This window comes from Adiantum capillus-veneris, chromosome 28 (genome assembly GCF_014529385.1).
Source record: "Adiantum capillus-veneris isolate H3 chromosome 28, ASM1452938v2, whole genome shotgun sequence".
In the NCBI taxonomy this organism is placed as follows: Eukaryota; Viridiplantae; Streptophyta; class Polypodiopsida; order Polypodiales; family Pteridaceae; genus Adiantum; species Adiantum capillus-veneris.
Genome location: NC_140958.1, coordinates 134,314,954 through 134,323,641, shown reverse-complemented (window position 1 = coordinate 134,323,641; position 8,688 = coordinate 134,314,954). Strand labels below are relative to the sequence as shown.

The window sequence follows — 8,688 nt, the reverse complement described above, 5'->3', positions numbered from 1 at the left end:
TGAGCAACTCGGCTAACATTATTATACAGGTGACTGGGGTAGATAGAATATGTACTAGCCCCTTTGAATCGATGGCCTTGTTGGGAGACAATCTCTGTTATGGGACTTCAACCACATCTGACTTGGTCTCGTACTCTCCCATGTAGGACGGTAGTGTTCTTAGCGAATGGGGTTGACTATCCATAGATTGTACAGATCCTTTATCGCCCCAATACGATCACACATCTAGATTCATTTGAGTTCCAGTCTCAAATTCCTCTATTGGTGGTAGAAACACTCCTCGTTCATCACCAGTCTTGTCTACTCGTCTTCTTAGGTCATCGGCTTCATTGGCCTCTCTGACTTGTTTCCACAATTCGTCAAGACCATCTATCTCTTTACAATCCTCAGGTATAGCTTGGTGAAATCCCTCGGAAGAGTTATTCGTGGTATTCAGTACTATCCTTGGTTCTAATGCTGGGTCTTTGAGGTTTGGTATGTGCTCATAACTAGAATATGGCTCTTTTAGTTCCTGGTTTGGTAGGATTACTTGTGTAGGCAGGACATGGATCAATCCTCAGGTTTTGCAACTGGTGGTTCTAGTAAATCTTGGGCTGTTTGAATCATTTTCTGGCACATTTCAAACCTTTGCTTTTCTAGTTCCGCATAGGGATCTGTCATCCACCTGTGTTCTTGGGTTTGGTTGTTTTTGAGCCTCACATCATAGGCTTTCAAGAGGGCATCTAATGTCTCATTAACCTTCTCTGCCAACACAGATCCTCCTGAACTAGCACTTCTCGGTTTCTCATCCATGGATGGTTCTTCTAGAGGTTTAACCATCTGTGTAAGAGAAGGTGCCTCCTTTTCCTCATGTTGTTTTATCTTCTCCTCAGCTTCGGTAAGCTTCTCAGCTAGGGATTTTTGCTCTTGTTCCCTGCGTGCTTTCATCCTAGTCTTTCTAGCTTTCCAACTATTTCGTTTGCTCTTGGTTTTCTGACTAGGTGCGTCTGTCTTTGGTCCATCATCTGTCTTTGGACTCGTGTCACTTTCTGTGTTCTTTGTCTCTGGATTCTCATCAGCTTTCTTTTGAGCTTGTGCTCTCGTAACCACTTGAACTGGTACGACATATTCATTTTCTGAGCTACTAGGTAGCTGAACAATCCCTAATACATTTGTCATTATTTTCTTGATTTGGTTTGGGTTTTTCGGGAAATCGGGGATCAAGTGAGTGATGCCACACTCAAGACAATAAGCATTTACTTCAGTGATCTCCGTATGAGGACATTGTTTGACCAAGTGGTTGTCATGACTTTTGTGACAATCTGTCTCTGGTTGAGGAGATTCTTTTAGCATTTCCTCTTGGCTATAAGCAAGCTTTGACCTAGATAGGCCGCTATTTGCAATGAATCGCAATGTCCTTTCGTCCATTTCATACCTTCTTTCTTTCGACTGAAACCCAGGAGGTGGAGGTTGTACCGGCCTCACCACTCCATGTGTTTCTCTCACATTTTGTTGCTCCGAAGGGTAGTACTCACTTTGGTTGCTATACCACATTGTAGCTGGTACTGGCGTTGGTTTATTTGATGCTTCCATCATTGGCATGTATCTCATGTCTACCGGCATTCTAGCACCTGGCAGCGAAGGTTGTTGTCCTAAGACAAGCTGTGGCCTTAAAACTCCTACTGGTCCTGGCACATTCCCCATAATGTATCTAGGTGGAGTAGGTGCTTCTGGAACAGGTTGTACATACCTCTCCCTAGCATTTTCCATGCTATAATAGCACTCTTCCCTCGTATGGTTCGTCCATTTTCTCTCAATTTCACACCACTTCAGCTCTCCCAAATCAGACCTTACAAGAGGAATCAACCTCTTGACCAAGTCGTTGATAAGCTTTTCTTGATCAATAGGTGTCGTTGGCTTGGCAATGGACTCACTTATCTGTGACACACTGTGCTGAGAGGATGTATCATCTCCTTGACTCTTTAAGTCCTTTTCTTTGTATGCCTCACAGTTATCCACTTGATAAAGAGCTTCTTTGATCAACTCGTTTAGCGTCATCCTCCTTATCATATGCAGATCCTTCTAAAGCCCGCATGTCTCATTCCTTGGATAAAGATCAACATCAGTCGTGCTTGCGTAGGTAATTCCGCTCTCGGATAGAGCTTAACATATCTCTTGAGCCGTAATGATGCTTTGCATACTGATTCATTCTCTTTCTGTTTGAATCTATGGATTTGCGAGACCGTGTTGTGCGCAATGCCTTTTGGCGAGAATCCTTCAATACACTCCTCAAACAGCTCATCTAGGGTCTCAAAATCCCATTTTTCCACCGAGTCGAACCATGTAGCTGCATCATCTTCTAGAGTCAATCCAAATCCCACAAACTGTGTCGCAAAATCTGAAACTTCCTCTGCTCTAATCACTCTTCTAAAAGCAGTTACGTGATCTCTCGGATCTTTATCTCCGGAGTATTTTATGTTTACCCATTTCTGGACTTGGGATGGTCTAACTCGTTGATTGTCTACAAGTCTAACCAGAGACTCTCCCAATTCTTCTCTCGTTATCGCTCTTGAAGGGAATCCTGGTGGCTCTCTTTTTGGAATTCCTATAGGAATTCTCGTGTTTGGTGGAGGCATTTGTGGTCCTTCATTGACCAAATATCTACCTCTTTCTAGTACAGTCTGTGGATTTGTGCTTTCTACAACTCTGTATTCTCGTCCATACTTGTCGACAACTATAGATCTCCATTGACAGTCGACTCTGTATGTGTAGACATATAAGAGCTTGTAATCCGTTATCTCTTCTAGGTATGGATCTGAGCACCTATAAAAATTGATCTCATTGTCGTCAATGTATCTATATAGTCCTTCACTCTCATGACCAATCATCTGAACTCTCTCAGCAAGATGGATCTTTATCAATTGCAAGTTTGGAAGATCCATTGTGGGAGGATATTCCTCTATCGTCGAGATCTCCAAGCTTGTGTAAGCTGCGTTTGAATCGACGGTAGACATGATTTCTTGGCTTAAGAGCTTTTGCTTGGTTCAAGTAGACTTAGTCCACTGTGTTCAAGTGCTTTGGTTAGGGAAAAGTCGAAACTATGTCCAAAACCGCAACTGTTTCGTCACAATTCTCGCAAATTGTCGCTTTTAGGCACCCCTAACTTGCGGATGTATTTTGAGGCCTCAAATGACGTTTATTTTCAAATTTTTGCCCTAAGATCTGTAGAGCTGCTCTCAGGCTACGTTTTGATATAAAAACTTTTCCGATCCGATACCGTTTGTGAAAGTTATGGCCAAAATAGTGAAATGCAGTTTAGATTGGTCAAAATGAGTCCAAATTCAATTTTAAAAGAAGATTTGGGATCTCTGTGACACTGTGGACACTCTTGTATGGTCAAAAGTACAGTTGGACCCTAACACTGGCCTAGAGACATCCTACGCGTAGGATGTCTATATGCTCAGAATTTAATAAAGTTTGGTCCAGAGACTCCCCTTGAGTCCAGCAACACAATGGTTTGCTCAGAATTTTATTTGGACCTAAAAATGGCCTTGAGACATCCTACGCATAGGATGTCTTTTTGCTCAGAATGACTTGAAATTTTTACCCCAGCTTCTCCTTGATGTGCTGATCACAATGGTGTGCTCATAGGTTGGTTTGGAGTTCTAAATCAAGCTGGAGACATCCTACGCGTAGGATGTCTAACTGCTCATATTTTGTCCAAACTTGATCCCAAGATTCTCCTAGTGCTCAACAACCCAATGGTATACTCAAAATTGAATTTGGATGCCAATAGGTCAAGATTTAGACTGCAAGAGCTTCTAGTGCACTCCAAGAGTAGATGTCTGACAATTCTTGTCTTTGCTTGGTAAATAGGCCAAACAAGGTCCAAATTCACTTTTGAAAAAAAGTTCTGGAATCCTTGAGACATTTAGAACCTCCCTATATGGCTATAGTAGAATTTTGGTCACTTTATGACCCAGGAGACATCCTACGCGTAGGATGTCTTTTTGCTCTATTTCAGCTCAAACTTGCACTGTAGCTTCCCCTTGATTTGCTAAACTCACATCTATTTTTACTTTTTGATTCTGACACCTATAGGTTGGTCAAATGATCAAGAATCTGTTCCAAAATCCTGATGTCCGTTTTGATGAATTCACTAATCAAATCAACTCCAAATTGGACCAAAATTGACTAGGAGGCTTGCCTAAGGCTATACAACACCCTACTATGTCCACAGTTTGAATTTGGCCTCTAAATCATGCCTTAGACATCCTACGCGTAGGATGTCTAACTGCTCAGAATTGCCCCAAATTTGAACCACAGACTCTCCTTAAGGTGCGGGAGCGACTCACACACCCATGAAGTGCATGCAAACACTACCTAGATCAACATAATGTCAATCGAGGACATAGATGACACGATAGGCACACGGAGGAAATCTCTTTAGCTTGTCAGGCTGAGACCATCCTACACATACAACACTCTGGAAGGCCAACTAAACCACAATCAAGAACCTCACTGCTCTCAACTACACCACCTAGCCACATACACACATACGGAAGGTAACTCACCTAATCATGCCAGATTCGTACGAAACTTAAGGAACACCATCCCCTCACTAGGATACACTTGTCCCTATGCTTCTACACTCAAAACCCTCACTCTAAACCCATCTGCGGAAAACGCGTAGGATGACAGAGCAAATTTTTGAAAGTGCCTGAAACTGAAATTTATGAGTACCTATGCGTAGCTTATGTCACCGCGATTCTATAGACTACTAGCACGCAAAAAACAGACATCGTTTGATACACTTACGGCCACAAATAGCTCGTAGATGCGTCGACGTGTGCGCTTTGTCTCACATGGAATGCTTGGCGTTGTCGTGTAGCACTCCTCGAGCCTACAGCAATGGTGCAGTCGGATCTCCAATGTGTTGAGCAAACCGGGCGTAGCTAGAGGATAAAGCTCACGCTCACTCTCTTTCTCTCTCACACACAGTAGACGGCAGCGCTAAAGTTTTGATTATGATTAAAGTCTCCCCTTACAAAATGACCTAGGTACCTTATATACTAAGGCTACCTTAGGTTTAACCAAATATGGGGTTGAAAGGGTCAAATGGCTTTGTATTTACAATCTTGAAGTGCCATTGCACCCCGGCTTCTGAAACTAGAATAACTACTCATTACAAATGATGTTTATAGCCATAATCCGCAGCATTTCATAACTTGCAAAAGATAAGACTTTGGTACGAAACTTGAGTTATGTTGTGTTGTTGACCCAACGGTCAACAGTTAATCACACCCGCTTTAAGAGAATGTATATATACAAAGGATTTATTTTTATTTTTATTTTTTTGAAATTGTCCAATTTTTATTTTTATTTTGCAAACTTTGTAAAATTGATACTGCTCTTGTCAATAATTTTTGCATACTTCCTTCACAACTTGCTCTTATACAATGTTGTAGGATCCAAACTTTATGCGCACTACAAAGTTGTGAAATTTATATTGATCATAGTTTATGCTTCTCAGACAAGAAGCAATTAAATTTTTCATGAGTATTGAAAACAATTCTATCTTAGCACGCTATTCATATAGTTTGCCTTAATTCATTGAGCAAAAAACTACTAGTGGTTTGCGGATGTTATAGCTCTTCAAGTCTGCTCAGAAGCGCGTAAGGCGCAAGGAGACCATGAACGAACAAGAAGAGCTTCGTAGTTTTCTAGGATTACAGGATGGGCGATCGTGCCTTTTCAAAGCCCACACATTTCCAGACCATTATGGCAGCCTCGTTGGGGTACCTCGGCACTCACAGCATATACAAGCTTGGTACCCACACCAGCAGTTACCGATGCTTCTACGTCCACGGTCTAGAAAAACACGTGCTATCCAAGCCAAATGCCTTGGTTGCTTCACATCCAAAAAGTCCACATGAAATAGCTCACTCCAAAGCCAATGGGAAAACCCTTTGGTGAGGCTCAAGATGCTTGTTCCAAAACTGAAGAGGCTTTGCAAGCATTCAAGGATATAGTAAATAAACTAAAGCTAGCTTCTGACAAGGATGCAGACCCAAAAACCTTGCAAACACTTGAGACTTTGCTCGCTCATCTGCTACTCTTGAAGAATAATAGAGAATAGGTGAAACATGTGCCACACTAGCAGAGTGGCGCAAGGAGTCAGCAAAGCCTTTGTTATATGTACAAAAAGGATTTGAAATACTCAGACGCATCAAATTAAGATACAATCGCAAAGTTTACAGGATACCGTTGCCTGTATGAAATAGCAGCATCCAATAAAGGCGAGTTTCAGAAGTCTTTGAAGCAAGTAGAACACCTCGAACTAATTTATACAGCACTTAGAGAAGACTGCCCGTCGTTAAAGTTTGCAAGCCAATCTGTTTTGATTAGATGCAGTTCAAATGTCTCTTGGACGACAGGTTGAAGAAGCACTCCCTTATTTTGTCACGTATGTCAAGTTGAAGGAAAGACTAGTCGCTCGAGATGATCCAAGCCTTGCACATTCAAGCAACTGAAGCTTTCCAAGAAGGAGGTCAGAATGCTGAAGCAGTTCTATAATATTTTGAGGGGCTATAATGTTGTGTAAGAGGGCCTTAGGAGTTTTCAATCAGTTTTTCTGGAGATGAAGCAGCGCTGAAAGCAGCAGATATCGAAGGTGAAATTGGCATTGCTTTTCTGAGATGGGAAAAGCTCTCACAAACAGCGGTCTATTTGAAAAATTATACCCTAAAAAAACAAAAGTCTCCAGCTTGAGTGTGTGTGTGTGTAGCCGCTGGTGTGGCTGCCAGCTAAAGAGAGAAAGTGTGTGTTAGAGAGAGAGAAAGAGAGAGAGAGAGAGAGAGAGAGTTCAACTAAGTTGGTGTGTGTGTGTGTGTGTGTGTGGCTCTTATTTGTGAGAGCATGTGGCCGCCATTCGCAAAAGAGACAGTGAGTGGTCATGCGACACCAGCCGCAAGGTGGTGAGTACTGCATGGCAGTTGGGTGGTGGGCGTAGCCAATCACTGGAAGTTGTTAAGTGACGAGAGGGAGAGAGAAAAATATCGAGAACTCGCATGGTAGTGTGTGTGTGTGGGGGGGGGGGGGGGGGCAACTATGAGAGAAAGAGAGAGTCAAGCCGCAATGGGAGCTAGCCGATGACGGCTCGAGTGCATGGGGGAGGGAGAGAGAGAGAGAGAGAGAGAGAGAGAGAGAGAGAGAGAGAGAGAGAGAGAGAGAGTGGCAGTTCCGTGAGGTGGTGGAGAGAGCGAAAAAGAGACAGATTCACAATGTGTTTTACCAGCCTTAAAAAAAAATCAGAGTTGCATGGCTGCAGTGAGATAATGTCTTGCAACTAGCAGTGTGTCGGTTGAGAGAGAGAGAGAGAGAGAGAGAGAGAGAGAGCTAGCAACAGAGCCTTTGCAGACTGCATGGGTGGGGGGTGGCGCTGTCCAAAAGTGGTTGATACTGCACGTTGCGCAAGTGCCAAAACTGGCAGCATCTACCCTCATCCTCTGTGGCTATTACAAGAGAGCTATTGTGGTTTCAATGGTGCCCCTGTTGAAATCGACGACGACGGCTACCCGCAACGATGTATTGGATGCCATCAACAGGTTTTTTATTTATTTATTTATTTATAAAAATTCTTCATCTATTTTCATTGCAAGAGCGTGTCTTCTTCTTCTTTTAGTGTTGCAATTTACCTTGATCTTTTTCCTATGTGTGTATATATATATCTATCTATCCAAAGTAGTTTTTCTAATCGCATGCTACTTCACTACTTTATTAACAATCTCCAACACTATCATTAAAAAAAAGAATTATTGCTATGTTAACTGTATTTAAGCTTTCTTAATGATATACAATATTTTAATCTTCCTATCCTTCTATGGTCGTTTTCTATCATCCCCGATTCAAAAGGGATTACCAAGAATATCTCCTTCATCTTAAAAGAGTAATACAAATGTAATTATCATGAAATAGAAATATGCAATAACACTTATCTTTGGTACAAAAATTTGCAAGGATCTACGTTGTCGAGAGGCAAAACATGTATATCCTTGATTTCTTATTCTAACCAAGAGCGTAGTCCCTCGCTCTGATACCACTGCTACAAACGGGAGCGTGGCTGCCCTGTGAAATACCCGAAATAACACAATAAACAGCATAAAACAGGCTAATCGGCATACCTAGCACAACCATGTGGTCACATAATCGCAAGATACACGAAGAGAAAGAGATAAAGAGCGAGAGAGATTGAGAGAGCACGTGCAGGCGAACCTCCTAGAGCGAAGTGCTATGTCGGCACGGCGAGAGAGAAGAGGGGAGAGATGAGAAGAGCAACGCAGACACTGGGTGCAATCCCCCCCCGTGCAAGAGTGACCATTTCCCTCTTGTACGTATTTAATTTATAGATTCTTGAATGGTCAAAGTGAGTACAAACTGGCCGGCCGGACATAATTGGCCAAAGCTCATAAAGAGCACTTGAATAATCAAATATACATAAAATCTAATATTCTTCTGTATAATCCATTATCTACTGATGCTTTTTCCACCTGCCAGTTGCAATAGATAATAAAATATCAATTCTATAACAGTCCATGCTTCGACTCTTTTTCTGGATTCACTGATGACTTCCACTGCCTTTTAAGTTTGGGCACCATATTCATCAACTGTCCAAAAGTACAATCTACTTTCCTCCCAATCAAGTCTTCC

The 8,688-nt window shown here is 42.2% G+C and overlaps 1 pseudogene; it reads left to right on the top strand.

The window, feature by feature from the left end:
- The first annotated feature begins 495 nt into the window (after positions 1 to 495).
- On the top strand, positions 496 to 6,555 carry LOC147421342 (uncharacterized; annotated as a pseudogene).
- The last annotated feature ends 2,133 nt before the right edge of the window (positions 6,556 to 8,688 follow it).